Below are 17,668 nucleotides of genomic sequence, written 5' to 3' on the forward strand. Positions count from 1 at the left end.
TGAATGAACTGACTCTCTCGCGACTTGCCCAACAGATGCTGTCTGTCCTTTGGTACCTCACCCTTGCAGCTTTTTCACACACAGGCTTTGACAGCAAGTGCTTGCGGATTACTGAATTCCTATTTGGTAAATACAGATGTCGAGATAGCAACCAGCTTTAAGAATCCTGGCTGTTTTTTCTTGTTCCGATGCTGGGGCAGCAAGGGTAGTTGTACTTTCCCACTGGGGTCGGCCAACATGTGGCAGGAGATCCAACAAGCACTGCACGGATTACTGCCACAACGTGCAATGCATTTTCAAATTAAACTCCACGCATCAGCTGTATTTTCCAACAGTATTTTTGGGAACATAAAACGCAGTTCTTACCCTTCGATCCTTGTCACCTCTTAAACAAATAGCTCGAAGAGTCGGTATCCATCTTTTGAACTCAAGCATCCAGTTGTGCAGTGTAGACTTGGGGACTAGAACCATGTGAGGTCCAGGAATGTTTCTATAATGTTTCATGTACCCAAGAGCAATAGTTTGCAAAGTCTTCCCGAGACCCTGTTAAACAAAGTAAAACAATTAATTCTCTGAGAATCAAAGTCTGTTTTTTCATCAGTGTTGTCCTGAAGCATTTCTGAAATGTACTGGAAGAAACCATTCGGCCCATCAAGTTTGTTCTGCAATTTAATTAGATCATAGCTTATCGTAACTCCATGTATCTGCCTTGATTCCATTTACCTTCACACTAATCTAACAAAAACCTTCGTCTCAGTTTTGACATGTCCAGACTAACCATGCCTCAAGTTTTTTATGAAATAAAAAGCTAGGTTTTGGCAGGAAGTAGGAGAAAACAAACGTTCCAGGTTTCCGCTAATCTTTGAATGGTACACCCTCGCACATCCGGGAGAAGATACGTGTTCCCTATTTAGAAACATCGAAGATAGGAGCAGGTGGAGGCCATTTGGCCCTTCGAGCCTGCTCCACCATTCATTACGATCATGGCGGATCATCCAACTCAATAGCCTCATCCTGCTTCCCCCCCGACCCCAATAACCTTTGATCGCATTCACCCCAAGTGCTTTACCGAGCCGCCTCGTGAATACATATAATGAATGCTTCACCCCGTTTTGAACCGGGAACCTTTCACGTTAGGCGAACGTGATAACCAGTACACTACAGAGACATTTATCTTATTAAATCCTTTAAACTAAACATCTCACATGCCGACACCAAACAATTGTTATGTCTACAATCAATGTGTATTCATACCGTTTCATCTGCCAGGATACCATTAATGCCATTCTCAGATAAAGAAATCAGCCAATTCAGTCCACGGATCTGATAGTCGCGGAGTTTCCCTCCTTTTACATCTGTGGAAGAGACCCCAAACATTTAGAGCCTTCAACCGTTGCAAGAGTCTGTACAGAATACAGCTCAAGGGGAAATGAAATCAGTGCCATGACCAAAAGGAAAAGTATTACTGTTTCAGGAACCATTGAACTGAAAGCACCATGATAGCTTGAGACAACAAAAAGCAAGCAGCACAATCCATTTGGTATTAGGGTCTCAATGTTTGCATAAAGAATGTCAGCATTCAGACGCAGGCTCCAAAACAAAGGTGGCGATTTTCACCATGACTACTACCATTCTCTCGCAACTAAATTGACCTATAAAACAAGGCCAAAGTATATACAGAAACATAAACTGTGAAACAGAGCACCTAAACTTCACTAAGGCAAGTATGAGCAAGATTGGGAGGGCAGAGAGAAGGAATGATGGTGAGGAACCAGTTTACTGGGCTTTGACTGCTTTGTAAGAAATCATTGCATGGACATTACTGGGATTTTTAGTATGTTATGAGTATTTGGAGCATTGCGTGCCGTTCTGGTCATCACACTACCAGAGGACGTGGAAGCTTTGGAGAGAGTGCAAAGAAGGTTCACCAGGATGTTGCCTGGTCTCAAGAGTGTTGGCTATGAGGAGAGGTTGAAAAACTAGGATTGTTTTCATTGGAAAGACAGAGGCTGAGGACAGACCTGATAGAGGTGGACAAAATGATGAGAGGCATAGGCAGGGTGGATAGTCAGAAGCTTTTTTCCAAGGGTGGAAGTGTTAATTACAAGGGGGCGCAGGTTCAAGGTGGGAGGGGTAAAATATAAGGGAGATGTGTGGGGGAAGTTTCTCACAGAGTGGTAGGTGCCTGGAATGCACTACCAGGGGAGGTGATGGAAGCAGGCACATTAACAACATTTAAGAGGCATCCCAACGGGTAAATGAATAGGGAGGGAATAGAGGGATACGGACCCAAATAAGGACAGAAGGGTTTTTCTTTATTTTAGTAAGGGCATCATGATTGGCACAGGCTGGGAGGGCTGGAGGGCCTGACTTGTGCTGTACTTTTCTTTGTTCTTTGATTGGGGAAATGCCATTTGGGAGAACAGATCATTCAGCTCACCATTTCATAAGGTAAGGAACTGATTATACATGATTCTCAACACCAAAAGGACAGCATGTTACATGGACGCAATCTGTATGATAATCCAATTATTCCTCATGAAAACAGATGGTTCCTTTACATGTGGCGCACACTAACATGTTAAAATGGCCGCTAGGACTCCATGAAAAATAAGTTGCAGCAGTTTCAACTCAGTTCCTTGGGAGCACTGGTTGAGAGGGCAGAGCTAAACAAAACAAAGAGCAAGGTGAAAGGCTGATATATGAAACACATGTCATGCTGGCATGAGGGAGATCTTTCAGCTTTACCCTGCATTTTATTCATGCTGAATCTGACCTCAAAATACTCAATATCGACAATATCCAGTCAGAAAATATGATGTCAGATTACAAGTTAGGCTGGAGTGAGTCCGTGTTGTCTGTCAGCATTAGTAGATTGTTCCATTAAAAAGACCCCTTATGCCAATAAATACAGCCAATTAAACCAGGAGAACGGGAGGTGCTGTTTTTGGAGATTTATTTACAACAGTCTCAAATGTCCCACAAGTCTAATTTTGACAAAATTGAACACTGCACATCGATGAATGGTGACTGAAAATGTGAAAGCAATTGGGAAAAGGTAGTGAAAACTGAGCTACATTGACTCATGTATGAAATAATGAATAAAATGGCTTTACACACACGATGGGGATTCTTCAAACCTTGTGCAGACATTGGTTGTCTTGCTGTTTTCTGACAGTAGCTCTTCATCCTCTTCCTGCTCCGTACGACGATGCCGATAGCTAAGAATTAAAAGTGAATTGTTTTGTGCGAGGGGTTACTATTACTTTCCAAACCAATTTAAAAGAGCTGTTACTGCAGTCAATTTCAAATCCACAATCACTTCAGAATAAACAGCACCGTACAAATTATTTTGGAGATTGTGCATCACTTTTGTGGTGAAGATTAGTACATAGAATCCTAAAGTGCAGAAAGAGGCCATTTGGCCCATGGAGTCTGCACCGGCCTCAATCCCACCCAGACCCTATCCCCATAATGGCATGTATTTACCCTCGCTAGTTCCCCTGACACTGAGGGGCAATTTAGCATGGCCAATTCACCTAACCCTAATCTTTGGACTGCGGGATGAAACCAGAGCACCCGGAGGAAACCAAGCAGACATGGGGAGAATGTGCAAACTCTATACAGACAGTGACCTGAGCCGGGACTCGAACCTGGGTCCCTGGCGCTGTGGGGCAGCAGTGCTAACCACTGCCACACTGCCACCCTAACTACTGTGCCACCATGCCCTACGTACAGCATGTTATTGAACTAAGATTCAAAATTGCAATTCATGCAGATGGCCATTGTTTTAATTTAAAGTTGATTCCAAACATAAACTTTGAAATCTACTGTTATGTAAATACTCTCCCAAGACTCTGGTAGATTACACAGCATATTAGTACTTTTTAATTTAATTCGGTAATTACACATGTATAATCTTTTGTGCCAATAGTTGTCAACAGACTCTTCAATCATACATGTGACACATTTAATAACATCAGTGTTTTTAATGCAAGGTTGACAGGAATTCCACGCCTGTTATACGGATGCAGGATATTTGAACACTTGGTGTCTAAGATGCTGTTTCAACTTTAAAAAGACAGGGAAAAGGTGTAGGCCATGCAACCTCAGACATCTGTTTATTCAATTAAATCATGCCTGCTGTTGCTTCATATCACTTGATAGTGCAGCCAACAAAGAAAAAAATCCATTCAGAAAATTTAACACCCACAGCCATTTGGGGCAGACCTTTCCACCAAGTGGAACGAAATAGCCCTCACTTTCAATCCTAACTAACCTCGTTCTAATATTAAGATGTGCCCCCTTGAACCAGATTTCCCTCAAAAGAAATTAGTCTCTGTATCTACCCTATCAAATCCCCTAATCATTTTAAACTCCTCAATTTGGTCACTCTTTAATACACTAAGCTTAACGGAATGAAAGCCAGATTTACGGAACATGTTATGTTCTCATAACCTGAAACTAAGACCAGATAGCATCCCGGTGCCAGACCAATATTACTTTCCTGAGGTTCGTTGCCCAGAGCCAAAGGCAGTTCTCCAGCTGAGGTTTGACCAAGGCTCTGTACAACTTCCTCATTTTTTCATCCCAATCTATTTTGAGATAAATGCCATCTTCCTCTTAGCATATTCCATTATCTTTTGTAACAGTGCAGTAATATCGTGTTATTTGTATATATGGAAACTCAAATCTCTTTTGCTCCTCCACAACTAATCTCTCTTGTCGAAAACACTTAGATTTGCCTTTCTCAGTTCCAAAGTGGGTGGCCTCACACTTCTCCACACTGAACTACATTTGCCACAGCTTTGCCCACTCACTGGGCTATCCTTTGCAACTCCATCATCTGATCCCAATTTGTGGTTGCTCCTAACCTAGTCTGCAAATCTGGATGAAGCAGTAAAGAGTTATATCCAAATCACTGAAAGCCGAGGCCCCAAAACCTCAAGGAGGAATGAAAGCTTCACTTCCACCATTCTGCTTTGACCCCAACATTAACGCCTCTTTGGCCTTCAAACGCCAGGAACAATTTCCAAGTTGAAATCTCTCAGAATTTGCATCATGAATCGAAAAATACATTGCCTGGAATATATCTTCCTGTCCAACCGACAGAAACATTGTTTCTCATCTTTCTTTAATCGAGGGCGCCCGGGTTTCATCTTTAAAGGAGACGTTGGAGCTTTCTGTGCAGCAGGTTGGATAAAGTGGGCAAAAAGCTCGGTCTGTTGCAGCAGATAATCAAATCTGTCGAACAAGAAAAATAAATGTTCATAAGAAAATAAAGCATGGAGAATTAACGTGACAAGAGTGTGCAAACACATCTCATTTAATCTACAGTCAATCTACAGTTCTCCTTGTGGGGGCTGCAGATTTGTTTTTATTGAGGCGTAATAGTACGTGTCTTTGGAAAACAGCCTTTCACCTGGTATTACTTTGTAAATTGGGCAACTGAGTAACATTTGGGTGAGGTGGGGAAAGAAGAATAAAGACAACCCTCTCTGCTCTGGGGCTATTAAATCATTCCCACTGTAATTGAGATTTCACTTTGTGCTAGTGAATTCAAAAATGCTCTTCAAACACAACGTATATTTCTACATACAGGATAGAACACAAATGTGTATAGTACTATACGTGACAGCCCCAAATTTAGCACTGTTCATGCTTAGAAACATTGAAACATAGAAAAGCTACAGCACAAAACAGGCCCTTCGGCCCCACAAGGTGTGCCGAACATATCCCTACCTTTTAGGCCTACCTATAACCCTCCACCCTATTAAGTCCCATGCACTCATCCAGGAGTCTCTTAAAAGACCCTATTGAGTTTGCCTACACCACCACTGACGACAGCCTACTCCACTGGCCCACCACCCTCTGTGTGAAAAACTTCCCCCTAACATTTCCCCTGTACCTATCCCCCCAACACTGTAAACCTGTGTCCTCTCGTAGCAACCATTTCCACCCTGCGAAAAAGCCTCTGGGAGTCCACCCGATCTATGCCTCTCAACATCTTATATACCTCTATTAGGTCTCCTCTCATCCTACGTCTCTCCAAGGAGAAAAGACCGAGCTCCCTCAGCCTATCCTCATAAGGCATGCCACTCAATCCAGGCAACATCCTTGTAAATCTCCTCTGCATCCTTTCAATCGTTTCCACATCCTTCCTGTAATGAGGAAGGATGTGGAAACTGGTGTTACTGACTGTATCTGTACTGATGTTAATCCAGCTCCCTCACACTGTCATTGTGTAACGCAATCCCCCCAGCACCCTGTGTTACTGACTGTACCTGTACTGATATTAACCCAGCTCCCTCACACTGTCACTCAGTAACCCCTCTCCCCCAGCACCCTGTGCTACTGACTGTATCTGTACTGATGTTAATCCAGCTCCCTCACACTGTCACTCAGTAACCCCTCTCCCCCCAGCACCCTGTGTTACTGACTTTATCTGTACTGATGTTAATGCAGCTCCCTCACACTGTCACTCAGTATCCCCTCTCCCCCCAGCACCCTGTGTTACTGACTCTATCTGTACTGATGTAAATCCAGCTCCCTCACACTGTCACTCAGTAACCTCTTTCCCCCAGCACCCTGTGTTACTGACTGTATCTGTAGTGATGTTAATCCAGCTCCCTCACACTGTCACTCAGTAACCCCTCTCCCCCCAGCACCCTGTGTTACTGACTGTATCTGTACTGATGATAATCCAGCTCCCTCACACTGTCACTCAGTAACCCCTCTCCCCCCAGCACCCTGTGTTACTGACTGTATCTCTGCTGATGTTAATCCAGCTCCCTCACACTGTCACTCAGTAACCCCTCCCCCCGCAGCACCCTGTGTTACTGACTGTATCTCTACTGATGTTAATCCAGATCCCTCACACTGTCACTCAGTAACCCCTCTCCCCGCAGCACCCTGTGTTACTGACTGTATCTGTACTGATGTTAATCCAGCTCCCTCACACTGTCACTCAGTAACCCCTCTCACCCAGCACCCTGTGTTACTGACTGTATCTGTACTGATGTTAATCCAGCTCTCTCACACTGTCACTCAGTAACCCCTGTCCCCCAGCACCCTGTGTTACTGACTGTATCTGAACTGATGTTAATCCAGCTCCTTCACACTGTCACTCAGTAACCCCTCTCCCCCAGCACCCTGTGTTACTGACTGTATCTGTACTGATGTTAATCCAGCACCCTCACACTGTCACTCAGTAACCCCTCTCCCCCAGCACCCTGTGTTACTGACTGTATCTGTACTGATGTTAATCCAGCTCCCTCATACTGTCACTCAGTAACCCCTCTCCCCCAGCACCCTGTGTTACTGACTGTATCTCTACTGATGTTAATCCAGCTCCCTCACACTGTCACTCAGTAACCCCTCTCCCCTAGCACCCTGTGTTACTGACTGAATCTGTACTGATGTTAATCCAACTCTCGATAAAAAAGTGTTAAAAGCACAAGTTAGTAGAATGTTTGTGTGGGCAAGAGGAGGAAGCTTGGTGGTTAAAACCTTATGATAAAAGCAGCCATTTATCGACCACAATATTTCTGAAATAGCTTACTAGTTAATAACCACTATTCTACAGCATTTCCAATGGTTTGCTGCCACTACCCTGATGCTAAAATTGCTCCATTTGCTCAGAGGATATTGCAAAACCAAAGCAAGAGTGTCCAAGTTTAGAAAGTCAAAGCCTGCTCAATTTTGAGAGATTAAAAATATGATTCGTTCCATCCATGAAGCACTGGGAATATTTATACAGTTTATATTTATACAGTTGAACAATGCAAAAAGACAACTAATTGCTGATTTGAAAAGGCCACAACTCCACTTATCGCACCCCACAAAAAGGAGAGCCATGGGACGTGGGCATCACTCGCTAGACCGGCATCCATTACCCTCAAGGTGGGTGTGGTGGTGAGCAGCCTTCTTGAACAGCTGCAGTCTGTGTGGTACGTACACCAACAATGGACGGGGAAATGGAGTTGAAGCCCAAGATCAGCAATGATCAAACTGAATGGCAGAGCAGGCTCGAAGAGCCATGTGGTCTACTCTTGCCCCTCCTAGTGTTGTCTTCCACCTGCTGTCCTTATTGTTCTAGGTGTTAGAGGTCATGGATTTGGAAGGTGCTGTCAACGGAGCCTTGAAAAGATACTGTCGTGCATCTTGCATATGGTTCACACTGCTGCCAATTTATGGGTGGTGAATGGAGTGACAATCAAGTGGCTGCGTTGCCTTGGAAGGTGCTTAGTCAAATATCCCCTCAATGTCATGGATGGCCATTCACCTCACGGCCACAACACAAATAGGACACAAAACCTCTGCTTAGTTGAAAGCATCACAACACAAGGAACGGGGAAATATCAATCAACTTTAAAAGGCCACTACTTACTGTGGAAGCATATATCTCACCTATCAGTTGTGGTTACCACATTATAATCGTCTTCTTAGGGCATTATCATTTCTGATCTAACAATAGTTTGATCCTTCTGCAAGTTGGCCATATTCTAAGTTATCTAATATTGAATGATGTGCATCATTCAGCGAATGAAAGATTGCAATTGCCAGTGCCAGCTTTCAAAAATGGGACTAACCACCCTGTGAAGTCAGGATACTGAAATTCCTCCGAAGGGAATTCAGGCTGAAAGTATTGCGAATCAGCACTGATGGACGAGGATTAAATGGGCTCCTGCTCTAAAAGATGGAGCGGTAAAGCTGAAAATTTTAAAACAAGACCAGCACCCTCGAGCAAAGCTGTCCTTTCTCTGGGTGGTGGCAGTGACGCACAGCTGGTTCCCCCAAGATGATAACCTAATCATTTCTAATTTGTTAACTATTTGATCCAAATTAAAATGAATGTAAAGCAAAGAGACTTTCCATGTATGAATGAATTGCAATACGATGTACAAATGAAAATAATTTCAACAAATGCTTCCTTTACTGATTTTACCATTTTTTCTTCATAGGCGGATCCTCCTCTTTCACCTCTGGTTTAGGCACTTTGAATATAAATGCTGCATCACCCACTGTCCATCTAGCACAGAAAACATTAGATGAACAGTCAATAAACAGGTCTATCACAAACAGAAACTTGCAGAGTGGAAAATTTATTCATCCAAATGACACTGCATTATAAATATTACACCCGCTGATTTTTCATTTATCAGGTGGACTTCCAAGCAGAACAATACACGTTCCATACAGGGCCAATGCCATTTGGTACCGAGGGAATGTTCTCTCTCCCTTTAAATTGGGCAAAGTAGATGACAGGTTTGCCTAAGAAAATGCCTAAGACAATAAAACCAGCTTTTGTCTTGAGAATGAATCTTGATTCAAAACCCTATTTTGCCTAATCTCTAATCTCAAAGGGTAGAGATAAAAAAAAGCAAGGAATTATATTTCTATAGTACCTTTCATGACCTCAATACTCTGTTTTTATGATATTAACTGAGTGATAAATACGATGTGGAGATGCCGGCGTTGGACTGGGGTAAGCACAGTAAGAAGTCTCAACGCCAGGGGATAAAGTCCAACAGGTTTATTTGGTAGCACAAGCCACAGGCTTTTAGAGCGTTGCTCCTTCATCAGGTGAGTGGGAGTTCTGTTCACAAAAAGGGCATATAAAGACACGAACTCAATTTACAAAATAATGGTTGGAATGCGAGTCTTTACAGGTAATCAATTCTTAAAGGTACAGACAGTGTGAGTGGAGAGGGGGTTGAGCACAGGTTAAGCACCCGTGCTTAACCCTCCCTCCACTCGCATTCCAACCTGGTGTTGTGAGACTTCTTACTGTGATAAACACGAGACAGGACACAGGACACTTCAAAATGCTGCCCTGGGAGCCTTTATACCAGAACAAGAGGGAAGAATGGGTTGTGTCTCATCCGAAAGGCGGCACCTTTGACAGTATAGTACTTTGTCGTAGTGTCAATCTGGATTTCTAGTCTGACGTCACTGGAGTGGTATTTGAACCCATAACCACCTGACTCAGAGGTGAGAATGCTACCAACTACGTTGCACCTAATGAGAAACATGAACTTACAATAGGCATTTCATAATGGTTCATCTCATCTCCCCAGCAAACTGCCGCTATCGCTAGTCAGGTCCAACATTATTTGTCATTACAGATGACAAGAAACAAGACATTCAGTCCAATTGGCCTGTGCTAACTTACCAGGCCGTCCATCCATCAGTCTTTCCATTTCTAGAGAAAATAAGCCCAGTCTTTCCTGATACAGGATAGCCTCTCAGTTGTACTATCACCCGTGTCAATCTTCTTTTTCACATCTTTGTATCCTTTTTATAATTTGGAAGCCAGAACTGCACAGAATACATCAATGTGTGGTTTAACCACCTTTAACATAGAAACAATCTCCAAAGTACTCCACGGGACTGGTCTAAAAATATTTAACACTGAGCCACAAGTTATATTAGTATAGATGTGGTCAAACTGGTACGTTTTAAAGGGGGGAGAGGTTTAGGAAGAGTATGCCAAACGCAGGGCTGAGGCAGCTAAAGGCAATTTATCAACGTCACAAGTAGGCTTACATTAACACTGCAATGAAGTTACTTTGAAAATCACCTCGTCGCCACTGAGGGAGAATTTAGCACGACCAATGCCCCGAACCAGCATGTCTTTTGGACTGTGGGAGGAAACTGGAGCAGCCGGAAGAAAACCACGCAGACAGGGGGAAAATGTGCAAAGTCCACACAGACAGTGAGTGACCCAAGTCGAGAATCAAACCCGGGTCCCTGGCGCTGTGAGGCAGCAGTGCTAACCACTGTGCATCATGATCACCCGTCAAAGGCAGGGATGTGCAAGTTGCCAGAAATGAAGGAGCACAACGATCTGCGGGACTGCAAGAGGCAGGAAGGGGTAAGGCATTAGATGGATTTGAGAACAAGGATGACATGAAAACTAAGGCGTTGCTAGACTGGAGGTGATGGTTGAACAGACTTGATTCAAGTTAGGATTCAGAGGGTTTTGAACAAAGTTTATGGAGGTTGGCAAACAGGAGGCCAGCCACAGCACTGGAATAGTTGAGATGCGAACGAAGGTTTCAGCAGCAGATCAGCTGAATAAGGGTGGGAGCAGGGCAATGCTACAAAAATGTAAGTGGGATATTTTGGTGATGGAGCTGATGTTTAGTCAAAATGTCACCTCAGGGTCAAAAGGTTACAAATACTGTGGTTCAGTCTCTGTTTATGGATGGACAGGTAAGAATCAAACTAGACGAGGACAGTCTCATCCAACCTAACGGTGAAGGGGATCGGATGCTCAAATATGTCAAAGGCCGCAGACACATCAAGGACAGTTTAACATGCTCACAGTTACACAGGACACCATTTATCTGATGCTGAGAATTTCAGTACTGAGACATGACAGAAATGTGTTTGAACAAGTCAAACATCAAACTGTAGGAAAGTTGGAAAGGGATTTGAGGGAAAAGGAAGGTTAGAGATGAGGAAATTCGCAAGGACAGAGGGAGAGGGGTAGTTTTTTTAAAAAAGTTGGTGATGGTGTCAGATTTTAAGGGGAATGGGACAGTAGCAAAGGAAAGGGAACCCATTGACAATATCAGTTAACATGGGAACAAGAAATGGGGTGGTCAACAGCTCAGTAGGAATGGACAATAAAAGGGTGCAAAGGGCGTTAAGAAAGGAGATGCAAATTCAAAGCGAGTGTGTGGGAGGAACCGTGAGCAAGGTTTGGCTTGGATAGCCTTATTCCTAGATGCAGAGGTCCACCAGCTCCTCATGCCAGGGGTTAAGATGGCAGTTTAGACGGCAAAGTCAGGGCCTACTGCTGCATCCCAACATGCAGGATTTATAAAACATTACTTCCCCAGTTTTCAATTCTACACACCTTGGAATGAACCTGAGTGCTTAGTTTACTGTTTCAAAATGGTTTCATTAATCTGCATCATTGCTTATAATGATGAATCCTCTGCACATTGATCCGAGATGCATGAGACTTCTTTATTCTTCATAGAAAAGTGTAACACGCATTTTCATTGAAATTCATTTTCCAATTAGAGGCCATTTTAGAGTCTTATATTTTGCTTCTGTCTTCCTCAGTAGGTGCACTAATTATACCCACAAAATTGTTACTTCCACTTTTGAATCAGGACCCTGAATCAAGAGGCAAGAAAATCCTTAATGATCCATTGCAGCACGACCTCTCGATAAGAATGACAAGGCAAGCGAGCCATCTTCTGAACAACATTGTGCAAGATGAATTTTCTGTTCCATCACCAGGGTATAAAACGCAGCGGAGATGATTGGTTTTGGTCACAGAGAACTTGGCCAGTCCACCACCTCCCCTCCCTCTCAAATACCACTAAACAGTTCACCCTTTCACACTGCCAACCAGCACAGAGATGGAATGGTAAAGTTGTATTCAGACACATACTCTGATTATTTCACTGCTGATAAGCTAGCCCAGCAGAACAAGTTGGGTCAAATCTCCACTGGGAATTGGGAAATATTAGAACTGAGTCACTTCTGCAATGCAAAAGAAGGGGCAGCAACCAGCCGACTGGCAAGTAATCGCACCCAGAATAAAAGGCTTAGGAGTTGTTACACCTCCCAAATTTTCACTGACCCAAAAGCTGCTGGGATCCGAAACATTGAGCCATGTTTGTTTGGGTATAGATGTTACATCGGCACAGAGGAATGAGGAGAAGTAGGCAATTCAGTCCTTCGAGCCTGATCTACCATTCAACCAGATCATGGCTGATCTCTCCCAGGTCTCCAACCCATCTCCCCTCCTGTTCCCCTTATCTCTTTAACCTGTTCTTTCTTTAAATCAGAAATATATCTATTTCCTTCTTGAAACCATTTAATGATTCAAACTCCACTGCGCTATGGGCTACCGAGTTCCACAAACTCACCACCTTCTGTGAGCAGTAATCGCTCCTCATTTCAGCTTGAAATCTACCACCTCTCAACATATAGCTGTCACCTCTTGTTCAAGATTCCCCCCCAAACATTTGGTCTATGTTAACCTTATCAATCCCTTTTAGTATTTTATATACCTCGATCAGATCTCTCGTCATCCTTCTAAACTCCAGTGAGTACAACCCCAAACTCTTTAATCTCTCCGCGTACATCAACACTTTCACTCCCGGAAAGGGAATCAAAAGGGGAGGGGGAGGGGGGAGGGGGGAGGGGAGGGGGAAGGGGAGGAGGGGAGGGAGGGGAGGGGGGAGGGGAGGGGGTAGGGGAGGGGGGAGGGGGGAAGGGGGGGAAGGGAGGGGAGGGGAAGGAGGGGAGGAGGGGGGAGGGGGAGGAGAGGGGATGGGGTGGAGGGGAGAGGGGGGGAGAGGGGGGAGGGGGAGGGGGGGAGGTTGGAGGGGGGGAGTGGGGACTGGAGGGGAGAGGGGAGGGGGAGGGGGTGGGGGGAAAGGAGGGGAAGGGGGAGGCAGGTGGGGAGGGGGAGGGGGGAAGGGGAGGAGGGAGGGGGAAGAAGGGGAGGGGGGAATGGGGGAGGGGGAATGGGGGTGGGAAGGGGAATGCGGGGAGGGAGGGGGAGGGGGGAAGGGGGAAGGGGAGGGGGGCAGGGGAATGGGGGGAGGGGGAGAAGGGGGAAGGGGGGAGGGGGGAAGGGGAGGGGACGGGGAGGGAATGGGGGAGGGGAGGGGGAGGGGAGGTGGGAAGAAGGGGAGGGGGAGGGGGAAGGAGAGGGGGAAGCGGAGGGCGGCATGAGGAGGAGGGAGGGGGGAAGAGGGGGGCAGAGGGGGGAAGGGGGAAGGAGGGTGGCGAAGGGGGGAGGGGAGAGGAAGGGTTTAAGGGGAGGAAGGGGGAGGCGGGTGGGGAAGTGGAGGGGAAAGTGGAGGGGGGAGTGGGGAGGAAGGGGGAGGGTGGAAGGGGAGGGGGAAGTGGGGAGGAATGGGAAGGGGAATGGGGGAGGGAGGGTGGGTGGGGGGAACGGGAGGGGGAGGGGAGGGTGGGAGGGAGGGGGAGTGGGGAAGTGGAATGTGGGGAAGGGAGGGGGAAGGGGGAAGGGGGTAAGGGGAGGGGACGCGGGGGGGTCGGGGGAAGGGGAGGGGCGGGGGAGGGGTGGGGTGGGGGGAAGGGGAGGGGGCGGGGGAGGGGACGGGGGAGCGGGAGGAAGGGGGGAGAAGGGGAGGGGAAGGAGGGGGGAGGTGGGAAGGAGGGGAAGGAGAGGGGGGAAGGGGAGCGGGGCAAGAGGAGGAGGGAGGAGGCGAAGAGGGGGGAAGGGGGAAGAGGGGGGAAGGGGAAGAGGGGGGAAGGGGGAAGAGGTTGGGAAGGGGGAAGAGGGGGGGAAGGGGGAAGAGGGGGGAAGGGGTGTGGGGTGTTGGGAAGGGGATGGGGAGGAGGAGGAAGGGGGGAATGAGGTGGGGGAGGGGGGGAAGGGGACTGGGGGGAGAGAGGTTGGGAGGGGAGGAAGAGGAGGGGAGAGGGAAGGGAGGGAGGAGGGAGGGGGGTAAGGGTGGGAGGGGGAAGGGGAGTGGACGGGGGGAGGGGAGGTGGGGAAGGGACGGGGGAGGGGAGGGGATGGGGAGGGGAGGGGGAGGAAGGGGGAAGAAGGGGAGGGGGAGGAGGAGTGGGGGGGAAGGAGAGGGGGGAAGGGGAGGGCGGCTTGAGGAGGAGGGGGGAAGAGGGTGGAAGGGGGAGGGGCGAGGGGCAGGAAGAGGGGAGGCTTGGGGAGGGGGGCAGGGGAGTGGGAGGGGGAGGGGTAGGGGGAGGGGTGGGGAGGGGGAAGGGGAAGGGGAGGGGGGAGGGGGGGTAGGAGGAGGAGGAGGGGAGTGGGAGGGGGTAGGAAGAGGGGAGAGCGGTAAGGGATGGGGGTAGGGTGATGGGAGGGGGAGGGCGACGGTGGAGGAGGAGTGGGGAGATGGGGAGGTGGAGGCGGCGAGGAAGAGGGGGGAGAGGGAGGAAGAGGGAGGGGGGAAGAGAAGTTGGAGGAGGTGGGGAGAGAGTGGGGAGGACGGGGAGGGGAAGGGGGGGAAGGGGAGGGTGGAAGGGGGGAAGTGGAGGGGGGAGGGAGGGGGGTGGGGGGAAGGGAGGAGGGGGGGTGGAAGGGGAGGGGGGAGGGTGGAGGGGAAGGGGAGGAGGGGAGGGGGGAGGAGGTAGGAGGAGGCGAGAGGGGGCGGGGGGAGGTTAAGGGAGGGGGTAGGTTAGGGGAGGGGAGGGGCCAATGGGGGAGGGGCGGGGCCAATGGGGAAGGGAGGGGCCAATGGGGGAGGGGAGGCAATTTGATTTGATTTATTATTGTCACATGTATTAGTATACAGTGAAAAGTATTGTTTCTTGCGCGTTATACAGACAAAGCATACCGTTCATAGAGAAGGAAAGGGGAGGGTGCAGAATGTAGTGTGACAGTCATAGTTCGGGTGCAGAGAAAAATCAATTGAATGTAAGGTCGGTCCATTCATGGCAGCCGGGAAGAAACTGTTCTTGAGCCGGTTGGTGCATCATTTCAGACTTCTATATCTTTCCCCTAATGGAAGAAGGTGGCAGGAGTGAAACCATGATCAGACATGGGATGTGGCTCGCCCATTGCACTTGGGGTGTGCTGATGCCTGCGAGAATGATTTGCCTCTGCTCGGGTAGAGCAAGCGATCAGGGTAGCCAATCAGATTAATCTGAGGCCTTACCTGATGCAATATTTCAATGCCATCTTGGCCGTTTGGCCAGAATGAAGCCCAGATCAAGCCCGGGAGATATTGCAATGCCTCATCCTGTCAGCGTCCATCTTTTTTGATCAAGACAAGATGGGATGGAGATTCTTGTCTTGCCAGCTTGAATCTGGTTTGTCCCTCGAGTGGTGACTCTGATTGGACTTAATACTTTTTTTATTCTGAATAAATATTCAAAAGGTACAAACAATGTGGAAGAGAGAATGTGCGGGGTGTGTGGGGTCCTTGATTTGCTGGCTGCTTTTCCGAGGCAGCAGGAATTGTGGACAGAGTCAATGGATGGGAGGCTGGTTTGCATGATGGACTGAGCTTTGTTCACGACCCTTTGTAGTTTCTTGCAGTCTTGGATAGAGCAGGAGACAGACCAAGCTGTGATCCAACCAGAAAGAATGCTTTCTTGGTGCATCTGTAAAAATTGTGTGAGTCGTAGCAAACAGCAGGGAGCAGAGTGAGAGCTGAAGGGCTTTGGCTTAACGGGCTTCGGCCAGAACAGGCAAAATCGAGAGGAGGTTTTTTAACCCAGAAAGTTATTTTCTTGTTTGTCCCCAGAGTGAAAAAAAAATGCCAGGCAAGATGTTGGAATGCTCCTCCTGCAGGATGTGGAGATCAGGGAGACCTCCGGTGTCCCCTGACGACAACACCTGCAAAAGATGCATCCAGCTGCAGCTGCTGGCAAAGCGTGTTAGGGAACTGGCGCGGGAGTTTGATGAACTCCATCTAATTCGGGAGAATGAGGAGTTTATAGACAGTAGCTTTCGGGAGGTAGTTACACCTAAAAGCAGCAACGCACAGGAAATTGGGTTACTGTAAGGAGAGGAAATGGAAATGTGAAAGGACAGACAGAGCAGGGTTCCCCTGTGGCCATACCCCTCCACAACAGGTATACTGAATTGGATACTGTTGTGGGAGATGCTTTACCTGGGACAAGCTGCGACAGCCGGAACTCTGATACTGAGTCTGGATCTACAGCGCAAAAGGGTTGGATGAAGAAGAGGAGAGCAGTAGTGATAGGGGACTCAATGGTCAGAGGTACGGACAGGAGGTTCTGTGGTCGGGACAGAGACTCCCGCATGGTTTGTTACCTCCCGGGTGCCAAGGTCAGGGATGTCTCTGATCACGTGCACAGCGTTCTAAAGTGGGAAGGTGAGAGCCAGGTTCAATTCCCGGCTTGGCTCACTGCCTGTGCAAAGTTTGTACATTCTCCCCGTGTCTGCATGGGTTTTCTCCGGATGCTCCGGTTTCCACCCACAGTCTGAAAGTGCGGGTTCTGTTCATTGTCCGTGAAAAATTGACAATTTAATAAAATCTAATAAACCGCAAAACCCTCCCCCACACACCCCCTCCCCCGCACCCTCCCTCCCCCGCACAGCCCCTCCCCCACACAACCCCCTCCTCCGCACAGCCCCTCCCCCGCACCCCCTCCCCCGCGCGCCCCCTCTCCCGCATCCCCACTCCCCCGCACAGAGCCTCCCCGACACACCCCCTCCCCCGCACACCCCCTCCCCCGCACACCCCTTCCCCGCACGCCCCCTCCCCCGCATCCCCCTCCCCCGCACAGCCCCTCCCCCACACACCCCATCCCCCGCACACCACCTCCCCCGCACCCCCCTCCACCCGCACCCCCCTCCCCCGCGCCGTCGCCCCCGAACACCCCCTCCCCCGAACCCCCACGCACACCCCTCCCCCGCACACCCCCTCCCCCGCGCCCCCCTCCCCCGCGCCCCCTCCTCCCGCACACCCCCATCCCCCCGCACACCCCCCTCCCCCCGCACACCCCCTCCCCCGCGCCCACGTTCCCCGCGCCCCCCCTCCACCGCACACCCCCCTCCCCCCGCACAGCCCCTCCCCCACGCACCCCCTCACCCGCGCGCCCCCTCCCCCGAGCGCCCACACCCCCGCGCGCCCCATCCCCCGCGCGCCCCCTCACCCGCGCGCCCCCGCACCCGCGCGCCCCCTCCCACGCACGCCCCCCCCCGCGCACCCCCTCCCCCGCACCCCCTCCC

The 17,668-nt window shown here is 48.8% G+C and overlaps 1 pseudogene; it reads right to left on the reverse strand.

Annotated features, from left to right (window-relative positions):
- LOC144486849 (SWI/SNF-related matrix-associated actin-dependent regulator of chromatin subfamily A member 5-like) overlaps positions 1 to 15,646 on the reverse strand; it is a 31,048-nt pseudogene extending 15,402 nt beyond the window's left edge.
- Between the last annotated feature and the right edge of the window lie 2,022 nt (positions 15,647 to 17,668).

Source organism: Mustelus asterias, unplaced genomic scaffold (genome assembly GCF_964213995.1).
Source record: "Mustelus asterias unplaced genomic scaffold, sMusAst1.hap1.1 HAP1_SCAFFOLD_493, whole genome shotgun sequence".
Lineage (NCBI taxonomy): Eukaryota > Metazoa > Chordata > Chondrichthyes > Carcharhiniformes > Triakidae > Mustelus > Mustelus asterias.